Here is a 15,033-nt window from a genome sequence, read left to right as displayed (position 1 = left end):
TGGGATGGGATGGGGTCTGGTTTGTGTATTCAATTTCTTATTAGCTATAGTCAGGCGTATAAAGAGGTGAAATGGAGGAGTTACGTGGCAATAGTTTATTGGTGGGCTGTTATTTGGGTATTAGCAGATTGACCGGTGGGAAGGTTTTCTCAAATAATAAACAAGGATTATGGTACCAAAGGTTAAGGGGTGGATGGCAATGCCAATAGCTCGTTAGCGGTGCAGCTAATGACAACCATTTCTTTTTTTTTAACGGTTTAACGGGATCTCACTCAAGGCGTAGCAGTGAAATCATGATCGTCGAGATTGCCAACCCTAGCACAAAAGGGTAATTGTGTGTGATGGCGGATATAAATGTTATGACAGATATAATAAATAAAATGGATAAGATGTGATGAAATGGATGTGAATGAATTTTTGAATGTTTTATGTTTTAAGCATGATGTTTTAAAAGAAAAACCTTCATAAAGTATACTATTTTACTACGTGATATATTGCCTACTGAGTATTCAACTCATTTTGTTGTTTTTTTTAGCCATCCCAACTGAGGATTACTATGAGGATAGAGCTGCAAGACCCCCACTTAGGCAAGCAAGGCAAAGGCCAAGACAGTTCATGAGGATGTTTGGTTTTATGTTTTCAACATTTATATTATTTTTTATAAGTACATGAAACTTGAATGATGTTTTTACTTATCAAAAATAAATAAATGCTTATGCAAACTCTTTTTATTTTGGTACTTTTAATAAAATATGTTTAATATGAATTTATCAAATCTCTTATATCAGGCTTCTAAGTAAAGTTTTTAAAAGTAATAGCATTTTGGGTCCCCTTGATTTCTAGAAATGGCATTTCTTAACCCTAGGGGGATGATGGGGTGCTACACTTTCTTCAGTTTCATCTCTCTATTGATCGCTTTGTAATGTTTTGTGGGGTTTTTTTTTTTTTTTAAATTTAATTGGCTAATCTCTAAATTGTCTGTTTTCTCTCCTCATTCAATCACACATGGACATCTAAAAGTGGGTTTTCATGTTGCTATAACACTGAGTGGCAATGGTTCTGCTCATATTTTTCATCGGAGATGGAGGAAAACATTAGTCCTTTGTTACCTTCATCTGTGAATACCCAAAACTCTACACTATCCCTCACACCAAAGGCAAAAGGAGCCCAAAAATTTATAATAAAAATAAAAAAGAACTCCTAACAATCAGTTTAAAATATAGGATCATGTTCAAAAGATAAGCCTATTGATCCCATTGACCTTAAAGCCCGATTCAATTATTGCTCGAGGTTATTTAGGGGTCCTTATAAAAATGATACTTCATCCTTGTCACGCTATGTACGATTTTCATGTCAAACCTCTCCCATTAAAGAAACAAATCTTAGAAAAGGATCAAACACCATCGCAATTAGGACATATGGTAAAGGTAGAGTTACTACTATAATAAATTGAGTAAATAGGCTAATATATTACCACCTTGCTTTTTAAACCTTTTTCTATTGTATTTTGTGCATTTTTTTCTTATTATACTTTAATTTGACAAATATGTGCTTTACTTCAATAGAAGCAAGTTCGTGCTTTGCGCTTTTTGCCTTGGCTCTGGACAGTGTTTGCGCTTAAGTGCACCTAGTGCTTTCACAAAAATTGTGGCCCACTCAAAGATTCTTAGAAGCCCCTATCTAGGCAGAGAAACTCCGCTATAGCATCAAAAGGAGCACTGTATGACATTTTGAGAAGATCTACTTGGCCACTTAAGGCTCATTCGGACACTTAGAATATCTCAAAATATCTATAAATAGTAGTAAAATAGTTGTGAATAGTAGTAAAATTGTTTGAGTTAAGATGTTTTATTGGGTTTTGAGAAAGAAGAGAGGAAATATTGAATAAAAATATTATAAAGTTAAAATATTGTTTAAATATTATTTTTGTATTTTATTTAGAAGTTTGGAAAAGTTGTAATGATTAGATAATGATTAGATTTGAAAGTGCTAGGTGGCTTTCATATGTAACATAAGGCCTTGATGAGTTTGCGCTTAAGTGCAACTAGATTAGAAAGTTTGTGCCCAAGCATCACTTAAGTTTGCGCTAGGTGCACTTAAGTGCTTTCATATGTGAAAATATAACTCCTCAAACAAAACTCTTCAATTATGTGTCAGTGATTTCATATGTTATCTTGATTAGATTTAAGTGAACTAGCCCTCAAAAATCACTAGTTTGCACTAAAGTATTCTTAACTTGATTATGCTTTAAGTGCACCTAGCGCATTCATATGTTTGTGCTTAAGTGCACCTAGCTTTCACATGTGAAAGCGCCTTCACAAAACAAGGCCTTAATGAGTTCAGCACAGACATTATATAGAATAAGAACACCATAGAGCCACTTTCATAATTGAAGAGTTATGTTATATCTATCACTCACCAATTGGTGGCCAAGATTGCCGACACCAAAATATGCTCACTCTGTCCAATCAGGGGGAGTTTTCCTTTCCACATGAAAGTTGGGATACTAGTTTAGGATTCTAGAGAGAAAGTTGCATTTTTTCATTTCTTACTCTTTATATGTTGCAAATCCTATGATTGAGTCCTGAACTCAGGCCCAAGATAGATTCCTAAGTCTTGAGTTCTTAAAATAACACAGCATTCTACTAGAAGTACTCTGACTGATGTGAGTTCTGACTCTAATTAAACTAAAATAATTATCCTAGATATCCTCTAGTTAGTCTAACCAATAACAAGCGCAAGCTTACAATCTTTCGATTAGCTACTTCAAAACACTTGGTCCTAATCTTCATCCCCCAATCATAATAGTAATTTAACAGCAAATATTTATAGCACATGACAATCACACATAAACTACTTACATTACAATGCATCACTGAATATAGGAGACAAACAAAAACACAGTTTCTTAAAGTTAATTATCCCAATCAGATATATGGTATAAAGTTAAGGTTAAATTCCAGTAGGAGATAATAAAGTCAAAGTTGATTGTTTAATGGACTGGGTTAAAATGGGCTTAAGTGAGGGTAAGTTAGGCCCTTTTCACGTTAAATCAAATATCGGTTCTAATATCTCTCATATGAAAAGTAGCGGGTTGGGCTTTGTTGGGGGTGGGTTAGGACGTAATGTCTGAAAGGAAATGGGGCTGGTTTTGGGTCTGGTCCAAGCAAAAGCCTGGTGCAGATTTGGTATCAGAAGCAAAAACAACCCAATATTTCGGGTATCTCGGATGAACTTAAAGGCGTTGTTTCGTTGTCGATTTCTGAGTCGATGGTCACCGTGTAGACACAGAACATTCCGACAGGTACTTCCAAAGCTTTTAGTCGGGCTAGGGTGGTGTCTCAGGCGTCGAAAAAAGAAGAGGGTGAAATCGTTTGTAAAGACTCGATGGTGTTAGTGACAACGCAGAACTTTTCGATTGATACTTCTGAAGTTCTGGTGGAGTTGGGGTGGTGTCTCAGGCGCCGGTTCAAGAAGAGGGTGAATTTGTTGGTAACAAGATTAATATGGATTTAGTTCCTGTTATGTATTCGGTTCTGTTGGTTACGAGTATAATTTGGTGAATGAGGGTTCTAGTTTGTTGAAATAGTTTCTGTTTGACAAGGGGTGTCAACAGTGGGAGACGGAGGTGGTTTCTGAGGAAGATTCTGAGCTTAATGGGTCTCTTTCGAATGAATCTTTTCGGGGGGTCAGTTCTTTTGAGAATAAGTGTTTGTCTTCTTCTAATCAGCTGGTCAAAGATGTTGAAATCTGAACTTAGGGGGGAGCTAGGTAGTCCGATGCCTTTACAGATGCTTTCTCCTCAAGTTGATCCAAAGGATAACTTAGATTGGTTGTTAAAAAAAGTGGAGGAATTACAAGGTTGTGTGAGAATTTCTTGCGTGGGGTTTGAAGATCAATTTAGGGCTCTCCTAGTTGCTATAGAAGCTACTAATTCCACGACAATGAAATCAGCGGTGAGGAAGGAAAGAGAGTTGAAGCGCTTGCAATGTTCTATTATTTATGATAATAAGGAGAGAACTTCTGGGAGAGATAGAGTAAAAGGGAGGGATTTTTTGGGTGTTAATGAAGCCTAAAATTTTGTCTTGGAATGTTAGGGGGATAAATGATGTAACAGCCCGCTAGAAATTCAATTGTGAAATTTCTACTAGTTTTAGGAACCTCGTGAAGACTCCATAAGTTTTCACGAATCCATTAATCGTATAGGTTTTAATCTAACTACATAGTTCGTGTTATTATTTACTATGGTATCAGAAGTGTATTTTTGATTATTGGAGATAGTTAGAAGTGTCAAAATGTATTATGGTTTGTGCCATTAGACTCGGATGGTCATTTAAAGTTTTATGACGCAATAACACTTTTTCATATTTTCGGACGAAACGTTGGTTCAAAATTATGGATATTATTGGATAAAAATATCTTAAGTTAATTTTGTAGATATTATTGGATAAAAATATCTTAAGCTAATTTCGTGGATATTATTGGGTAAAAAATATCTTGAGATGATTTTTGTAGATATTATCGGGTAAGAAAGTCCTACACTTAACTCTCACTCTAGGTAAGAGAGACCTACACTCAATTCTCACTCCAGCCTCATCTCTTCCATATCTCATCCATAAGTATCTCCAGCCACCCTCCCACGAAATTATCTTTATTTACACTTTTCATTAAAAGAATACCAAACACTCTCTCTCAGACAGCTTTTAGGAGTTCTTTTGCACACCCATTTCGAAGCTTTTGTAAGTATTTTATCATAAAGTCTCCTTCATATAAGTTGTTCCTTTTTTAGTCTAGTTTACATGGATATATTATTAGTCTCATTTGAAGATCATTTGGTCAGTCAAATATTATATAAACTATAGAAAGGTCATTCTGGGAGATAAACTGGAGAATATGTTATAGTTTGAAGTTTTTGACCAAGCTAATGGATAGATATTGGTCCGAAATTTTTATGGAGTATTGTTACCATGTGTATATGATTATTTTTTGAGAATTTTTGCATGATTAAAGGTTTTGATGAAATATTTTCTTAGATTTAGAAAATTAGAAACTGGAAGAGGAAAAACAGTTTCTGTTTTGTGAAAGTTTAACTCTTTGGTGGTCTAAACCTATTCTGACGACTTTGATAATTTTATTGGAGGATCCTAAGCATCTTATATACATGTTATATTATTATTTTGAAGATATTTGATGTTAGTTTCAAAGATATGAAATTTTATGCAAAGAGATATTTGGATAGGCCAAAGTGTGGATGTTATTGGCTCAATTTATGTTTTGGTTAATCTTTAACCATGTGATCTTGAATTAGAAACTTATATATGTTTTAGGACATCTTTTTAAACCATGTGATGGTTTGGTTTGAAGATCACATCTTTATAAGTAATAGATAAAAAGGTTAATCAAAACAAGTTAGAAACAAAAATCAATGAAAATAACATATGGGAATTTCGGCCCTATGGAGTTTTAATAGTTGTGATTAGTTTTAAATTTTTTTAAATTGATATTTGAGTTGAGGATAAAATTACATGAGATATGTAAATTTTGGTGACTTTTGGAGTTAGTATGCAAAATCCTTAAGTTATGGGTAAAATGGTCATTTTCCTACATGTAGAGAGTAAAATGGAAATTTTACTCTTTAAGTTAGTATTTTACATATTTCAAATTATTAGTGATTTAGCTAACTTTTAAAATCACTAATTATAGTTCCTCGTGATCGCGCTTGAGGTTTTATAAGAAACGCGGAGATCGAGGTAAGTTAGTTTTTAACTTACTAACAGTCTACTGTGTATGTGTACTAAGTAAAGGAACTACAGTGTATGTATATGTGTTATCATATATGTCATGCCATGCCAAGTCATCACGTAATTGTCTGTTATACAGAATTTATTCTGTCATCAGTTTTTATCTGTTACATAATATATTCTGTCATGTATTGCTATACATTACAAGTACATCATGCTAAGTATGTCATTTATTACATGTATGTCAAGTCATGTAATATTCACTGTTGCAAGTATGTCATGTTAAATATGTTGTCTATTATATGTTATGTCATGTTAAGAAATGTTTCTATCTCAAGTTGGTCATGTATTTCAAGTTATGTTCAAGTCACGTTATGTTACGTCAGGGCTTCAGTCCTTTCGTATTCCAGTCACATTTTATCTTGAGTTACATTCAGTTTCGTGGGGTCCACAACAACTGTGGCATATGAAGTATGGAGTCACAGCAATTGTGACGCATACACTACGTGAGACACAGCAATTGTGACACGTAGAATACATGGGACCACAACAACTGTGGAGTATGTATTTAACTGCATTGTGACGTGTAGAATACATGGGGCCACAACAACTGTGGAGTATATATTTACACGTAGAATACATAGGGCCACAACAACTATGGAGTATGTATTTTTCATGTTAAGTCAATTTCAGAACAAGTTCATGTTAAGACAAGTTTCAGATCAAGTTCATGTCAAGTCAAGTTCAATTCACGTTTCAATTTAAGTTATGTCGATTATGCTATGTTGTACGTCAAGTTATGCTTTAATTACTTATGAATTTGATTATACATTCATGCTTTTACTGTCATCCATGCATCATTAGCCTGTGTGGAAGTTTTTGTTAACTTACTGAGATTTGTAATCAAATCTCACTGTGATAGTCCCAACTACCATTCCTCCTGAATGGTTGATCTTGTTACAGGACCTGAAGGAGGATCAGGAGCTGACCAACTAGACACAGTTGACTAAGCGACGGTGCAACATCAATGTTAATATAGTAGTTAACGTAAATTACTACTTGTACGATGGAGTTGCATCTCTAGTACTTTTTGGATCATAACCATTTTGGACTAGTGTTGTGATCTTAGTTGTTCAATGGATTTTTATGTATGAAGTATGTTTTAAGCATTTGAGATATTTTCAATTTGGTGCATAGTATTGCTAAAGAAAAAATTTATCCGCTGCGAATATTACATATTGTTAGATGCATGTTAGGAACATTGCATCTTATATGTCATGAACGGGGGCAGGTAATTTTGTGTTGCATCTCTCGACGCTTCAAATGTCCGTCCGATCCAAACGGAATTTGGGGGCGTCACAAATGACGTTAATAAACACCTTCGTATTAGAGCTCTTATTCATAGTTGGAAGGTTGATGTTGTTTGTCTCCAAGAAACCAAATTGAAGTTTATTGATTGAATGTTATTCGTAGCTTGTGGAGATGTGCCTTTGTTGGTTGGATTCATTTACCTTCTTTGGGGGCTTTAGGTGGTATCTTGGTAAAGTGGGATAAGAGAGTTGTTGAGTTGGTAGAGGATTGCATTGGAGTTTTCTAGGTAGCTTGTGTTCTAAAAGATATTGAAGATGGTTGGATTTGGGCTTTGGCTAATGTTTATGGGCCAAATAGAGATTGGGATAGATATATGTTGTGGGATGAATTGTCGGGCTTACATTACTTGTGGGATTTGTCATGGTGTATTTGTGGGGATTTTAATACTACTCATTTTCTTAGTGAGAGGGAGGGTAATTCTCCTTTGTCTTCTGCTATGGAGAATTTTTCTCAGCTTATTTTTTATTTGGAATTGCTGGATTTGCCTTTGGTTGGGGGGGAATACACGTGGTCTAATTGTAGAGGCGGTTCAAGGCTGGACAGATTCCTTATTTCTTCCTCTTGGGAGTCTTATTATCCAAGGGTAAGTCAAAAAAGAATGCCTAGCGTTTGTTCTGATCATTTTCTCATTCTTCTTGCTTGTGGGGGTATTATTGAGGCTAGACGTTATTTTAAATTTGAGAATATGTGGCTTCAAGTTGAGGGTTTTGTAGACAAGATGAGAAGCTGGTGGCATTCTTATTATTTTGAGGGGACTCCTAGTTTTGTGTTAGCAAGTAAACTTAGAGCTTTGAAGGCCGACTTGAAGATGTGGATTAAGGATTAAGAGTTCAAGAGGCTTGAGACAAGGAGATCCGTTATCTCCTTTCTTATTTATTCTTGTTATGGAGGCTTTTAGTTGTATGGTGGAGGCTACTGTAGGGGGTGGATTTATTTCAGGTTTTTCAGTTGGATCTTCTTCTGATGGCTTTACTTCCGTATCGCACTTACTTTTTGCCAATGATACTTTAATTTTATGTGATGCTGTTGAGGATCAGATTAAAGCATTGAGGGTTGTACTGTTGTGTTTTCAAGCCATTTTTGGGTTAAAAGTGAACTTGGGTAAATCAGAGTTGGTCCTAGTAGGAGTTGTTCATAATATTAATGATTTAGCATCGTTGTTGGGTTGTAGAGCTTCTTCTCTGCCCATGAAATATCTTGGCCTCCCATTGGGGACATCATTCAAGACAAAGTATATTTGGGACGGGGTGGTTGAGAAGATTGAGAAAAGGTTGGTGGCTTGTAAAAGGATGTATTTATCTAAAGGGGATAGAATCACCCTTATAAGGAGTACCCTTTCGATATTCTAACGTATTTTCTTTCTTTATTCCTTTTACCAGTTGGTGTGGCTAATCATATTGAAAAATTGTATAGAGCTTTTTTGTGGGGAGGTTTGGGGGAGAAGAAAAAAGTACCTTTAGTTAATTGGAAAAAAGTATGTCGTCCTATTGAGGTTGGTGGATTGGGTGTTTGTAACTTGTGTAGTTTCAATAAGGCGTTATTGGAAAAGTGGTTGTGGAGATTTAATAAAGAATAGGGTGCGATGTAGAGAGAGGTGATTGTTTGGAAGTATGGTAGTGATTTGGGGGGGGGGGGGGGGGTTGGTGTACTAAGGAGAGCAGAGGAACTTATGGGATAAGCTTATGGAAATTCATTAGAAAGGGTTGGGATAATTTTGTGAAACAAGTTTATTTTGGAGTAGGTGATGGCTCAAGAATTCGTTTCTGGTTTGATGTTTGGTGAGGTGAGTCTGCTTTGTTTAGAGCTTTTCCAAATGTCTTCAGATTGGCTGTTAATCAGCAGGCTTACATTTTTGAGATGTTGAGTTTTTCTAATGAAGAGGTGCATTGGAATGTCTATTTTTTCAGATCTTTTCAGGATTGGGAAATTGAGGAGGTTACTGGATTTTTCAAGTTGTTGTATTCAGTGTATTAGAAGACATGAAAGGGATCATATTCTCTGAAAAAGTACAGAGACCAGTAAGTTTTCTGTTAGATCTTTTTATAAGACGATGAATGGTCGGCAAAATTTTTCTTTTCTTTGGAAGAATATTTGGAAGGTTTGTGTTCTGTCAAAAGCTGCTTTCTTTGTTTGGACCGTGGCAATTGGAAACATTCAGACCATTGGCAATTTAAGAAAGCATGGAATGATGGTTAAAGAGTGGTGTTTCATGTATAAGAAAGCTAGAGAATCAGTGGATCATCTTCTTATTCACTGTGATGTAGCAAAAGGGTTATGAGAAGGGGTGTTTAGAAGAATTGGACTATCCTGGATTATGCCAAAATCAGTGACAGAAATTCTTGCATGCTGGCCTAGAATTCATTCTTATTCTCAAGTTACAGCGGCGTGGAAGATGATTCCTTTGTGTATTATGTAGTGCATCTAGATGGAAAGGAATGAGAGGTGTTTTAATGATAGGGAACGTTATGTAGATGATCTCTGGAAATTTTTTATGTTTTCCCTGTTTTCTTGGTTTTCAGCCATTGTTCTTAATGGTGGGGCAGTCCATGAGTTTTTGTTTTTGCTGTTTTAGTTCTTGAATGTTCTTAGGTGCTTTTTTTTTTGTATACTTCCTGTGTACATGAGCTTTGCCTATTTCATTCGTGGAATAAAATTTTTACTTATCAAAAATAAAATAAAATTCCAGTAGGACTCAAACCTAAATTTTTTTTAGAAGTAAAAGAACTCAAACCAAAATTTGTAACTATTATTTTGTAACTACCACATATTTTATACCTAAATAAATAAAATAAGACTATAGAGCTGCTGCCATTCCTATAAAATGAAAAATGAAAAATAGCTTACTACGGCAGGTGCGCTTCTTGTACAAGATGCGGTAACCACACTCTCGGTACTGTATCACATCACCTGGCTTCAGAGTGTTCTCCATCCCACAGTCTATGCCAAATAGTTCTCACAATCACATCACTCAAAAGACTAAGAAAAATTATTTTTTTGACTAACACTAATTATCAACCAGCAAAAATTCATTTCAAGCAAAAAAAGGTCAAGTAATTGATTGAAAGTATCTGATTGGTTGCCAAGAAAACTGAGATAAAGAAAAAACATGGAGGTTAAATCAGCCAGATAGTAGCACTAGGTTTTAGTTTCTATTCTTTTCATTTTCTTTCATTTTCCTGGTATCCAAACAGAAAAAAGAGAAAAAACGAGTCGCAGGGATACCTCCGCATATGTAGCTAACCGGTTCAGGTTGAGGATCCATCAAGTCGTAGATCCGGAGATATTCCAAGGAAAGACGCTAGGGTTTCAGTATCGGGTGCATTTATGAAATTGCGTGGATTTTAATTCATCAGCACTTCTACATGCAACCGCAATTTTCCACCGCAGGGTAATTGGCTTAGTGGCATTATGCCACATCAACCTATATATTATAAAAAATAGAAAATGGACAAAAGAAAATTCCTACACCTGCAAATTTGCAATTTCCCTTTCGGTACACTTGCGGAAAAAAAGCAGGTCTTAGATCTTCCTTCCATTTTTGGTGTTTTGCCCTCAATCCTTGCTTCCATTTGCCCAATATTTCATACTCAAGTAGTTATGAGAAACCTAAAACATCCTCCACTTGAAAGGGAGACCGGCACGTTCTGTTGTTGATGAATATGCGTTATAGTGTAAGTCGAGTGTATGTTTGGATGAAAGGGAAGCACTATGAGACAAGTGTTACTTCAACTATTAATTTTAAGTGGATTTTCTAGACAACCATTTTCTGCATTCCTCCAAACAAAGTTTGCAGGTGTTTTCATTTTCAATTGGTACCCTTAAAAAGAAAGAGAACTTCACGATGAATCAAGTGCTCAAGACCTTCTATAAGAACTTTCTAAACCAGAAAGACTAATATGTTAGTTTAGATAGGGAATCTTGGGTGACATGGGATTCCATTTTTCCAGGCCTGTCTCTTTTACTCTAGTGAATTTTTTTTCTTGATCCTTTAAGCAACACCACAATACACAAGAATAAACAAACCTTAATTTTTACCAGAAATGCAAAAGGCATTGAATCACAACCGAACTCACATCGAAGGGGAAGATGGGGCGTCATGGGATTTGGCTTCGTGGGAAGGTGGGTTTTCGTGGGAATGGAAGATTTCAGCTTTGAAGGGAAAGTGGGGGAAGACTTCAGTCTGTGCATGGCGAAGACAAAGGGAAAAGGAGATTTGGCTTATCTGTGCTTGGAGAAGATGAAGGGAAAAGGGCATTTGACTTTTCTTTGCGTGGCGACGACGAAGGAGCTCGTTGTTGTCTTTGGATAAATGGGAATACCAATTCTCTGTGCTTAGAAACGAACCATTTTGAGAAAAAATAAAATTGTGTCGTTTCATTTATGCCACATGGCTCCGGTTTCCCCATGATTCCCTCAGGCGGTTACCTCTAACATTTTTCTTAATTCATATACAGAGATTGCAGTTGTGAAAACCCGACCCTATAACTGCGGGTTTTGAACCGACCCGAAACGAAGAGAGTTTTGAATTTAAAAAGAGATGATCAAAATAATTTAAATAAAATATTATTAAAATATATTATTATTATTATTTTAAAATTTTAAAAAATTAAATATAAATTTTAAATTTTAAATTATTTATTATATTTTATATAAAAATTTAAAAAATTATAATAATAAAATGAAATAAAGTTTTCTAGAAATCCTAATGAGCTCAGCTCAGAGCCGACCTCTGACTCTTTGAGGGCAAGACCTGCAACGTGCTTTCTTGTGTTACAATATGATTTTCTTTTTATTTTTTTTCTTTATTGCAAGGAGGATAATGTTGGGCTTAATGTGATAATTATCTATTTATTTTATGATATTATTTTATTTAATAAATATATACTTTATAAAATTATGTCAGAATTAAGTATGGATGTATTGAATACGTCCTCCATGCATGCAATTAATTGGGCAACCTTTAGTCAAGAAGAAAATAAAGGATGGCTCGGGGTTGATAGGTAACACTTTCGTTGTCTAAAGTAATAATGATAAATCTGAAAATTGAAAGTTCTTTCGTGAACAAATGCACCGTTTCAATCAATGCAAACAAGGTCACACAGTTGTTGGAGTGCAAAACATGTTCTTTTAACATTTTTATTTTTTTCTACACAAACATACAATCTTGAGTCGGTCTTGTTTGGATAATAAAAGTGTTTCATCTTATCTAATTCTTACAACTTTGAAAATTTTTTCATGAACGAGTTGACTGTTTCAATTGACGCAAACACGGCCACACGGTTGTTGGAGTGCAAAACACGTTCTTTAACTTTTTTATTTTTTTCTACACAAACATACAATCTTGAGCTGGCCTTGTTTGGATAGCAAAAGTGTTTCATCTTATCTAATTTTTACAACTTTGAAAGTTCTTTCATAAACAAATTGACCGTTTCAATCGACGCAAACACGGCCACACAGTTGTTGGAGTGCAAAACACATTCTTTAACATTTCTATTTTTTTCTACACAAACATACAATCTTGAGCCGGCCTTATTTGGATAATAAAAGTGTTTCATCTTATCTAATTCTTACAACTTTGAAAGTTCTTTCATGAACGAATTGACCGTTTCAATCGACGCAAACACGGCCACACGGTTGTTGAAGTGCAAAACACATTCTTTAACATTTCTATTTTTTTCTACACAAACATACAATCTTGAGCCGGCCTTACTTGGATAATAAAAATGTTTCATCTTATATAATTCTTACAACTTTGAAAATTCTTTCATGAACAAATTGACCATTTCAATCGATGCAAACACGACCACACAGTTGTTGGAGTGCAAAACACATTCTTTAACATTTTTTTTTTCTACACAAACATACAATCTTGACTTAGCCTTATTTGGATAATAAAAATGTTTTATCTTATCTAATTCTTACAACTTTGAAAATTCTTTCATAAATGAATTGACAATTTCAATCAACGCAAACACGGCCACACGGTTGTTGAAGTGCAAAACACATTCTTTAACATTTCTATTTTTTTCTATACAAACATACAATCTTGAGCCGGCCTTACTTGGATAATAAAAATGTTTCATCTTATATAATTCTTACAACTTTGAAAGCTCTTTCATGAACGAATTGACCGTTTCAATCGATGCAAACATGGCCACACAGTTGTTGGAGTGCAAAACACATTCTTTAACATTTTTTTTTTCTACACAAACATACAATCTTGAGCCAGCCTTATTTGGATAATAAAAGTGTTTCATTTTATCTAATTCTTACAACTTTGAAAGTTCTTTCATGAACTAATTGACAATTTCAATTGACGCAAACACGGCCACACGGTTGTTGGAGTGCAAAACACATTCTTTAACATTTTTATTTTTTTCTACACAAACATACAATTTTGAGCCGGTCTTATTTGGATAATAAAACTGTTTCATCTGATCTAATTCTTACAACTTTGAAATTTCTTTCATGAACGAGTTGACCGTTTCAATCGATGCAGACACGACCACACGGTTGTTAGAGTGTAAAACACGTTCTTTAACATTTCTATTTTTTTTACACAAACATATAATATTGAGCTAGCCTCATTTGGATGGTAAAAGTGTTTTATTTCATTTCATTCTTACAATTTTTTTAAATTTTCACATAAAATATTATAAACAATTCAATTTTTTCAAATTCTAAAATAATAATAATATTAAAAGGAATATTTTAACAAAATTTTATTTAACTTTTAACTTTCATTTAAAACCATCTCATATCATCTCACTATCCAAACTTCACATTAATTGCAATACTTAAATTTTAGTTTTAAGAATAGGTAAGGAGCCCTACAATTTATACAAATCATGGAAGTTTCTCTAAGTCTATTTTCAATATAAAAAAAAAAATAGTATCTCAATTTTATTGATAATCCTCATTTGTGACAAAAGAATATCTTATATAAAGAGGAGAAAAGGAATTATAGAAAATCCCAAGATTTATGTATACATTGCTTGATCTTTTAAGTTAATTAAGAATATAAGTTACGTTGATGAGAAATTTAAAAGAAAAGGAAGTGTAAAAAGTAGGGTTCAAATAGAATCACATAAATGCACATTTGTATGAGAATCCTGCTAAACAAGTTGCCAACCCATCCTATGGGGCAAGCTGTTAGGGCAGGTAGACCAAATTCAGTTGACTCGTAGTGCACTCCTTTAGAGAATTGTGGGCGTGTCATAGATAATGCCAACTTTTGAGGCTAAAATTTAGACCAAAAGTCAACAATTGGTCGAATGACCTATAACGATGCCAATGGAGGACACTCACATTTATAAACTTGATAAGATAAATGAAATACTAAAATATGTCAAAATATGTGTGAAATAGTTAATGATGAAATAATTTGACTTAAAATGTCTAATTAAATTTAAAAAAAAAAAAAACAGAATAAATTGTATAAAAATATCTAAAAAATACCTAAAAATAATTATATTCCCAAACAAATTATTATATGTTTGTAGTTAAGGCCGACGTCCACAATTTGGGGAAGAAGAAGGGAGAAGAGGAGATCAAGGTGAGAGTGAGGGTGATTTTGGTAAGTACAATCATCACTAGCGAGTCTCCTCTCTATTCTCTCTAAGGAATAGAGGTGGTGAAAAAGCAATTATAACTAACTGCTCGAGTGGGAGTGTGTGAGGCAACCATGAACGTGAACTTGATCGGAGGAGTGAGTGGACTAGAAGCTCAGTGGAAGAAACTGAGGTTATCGGAGGAGGAGAATGCGGTTGTTGATGTAGGCGAGGAGGTAGAAGAGGAGGTACGGGAGCAGGGAGAGAGGAGTGCCATCGGGAAGGTCTGTATGGAGAGATCAGTTGGCAGTGAGATCATTTCCTCTACCATGGGGAAAATCTGGCGCATCAGCAAACCTGCTGAATTCAGA

The sequence above is a fragment of the Carya illinoinensis genome, chromosome 6, assembly GCF_018687715.1.
Source record: "Carya illinoinensis cultivar Pawnee chromosome 6, C.illinoinensisPawnee_v1, whole genome shotgun sequence".
Classification (NCBI taxonomy): domain Eukaryota; kingdom Viridiplantae; phylum Streptophyta; class Magnoliopsida; order Fagales; family Juglandaceae; genus Carya; species Carya illinoinensis.
Note: the sequence above shows the minus strand (reverse complement) of the source record.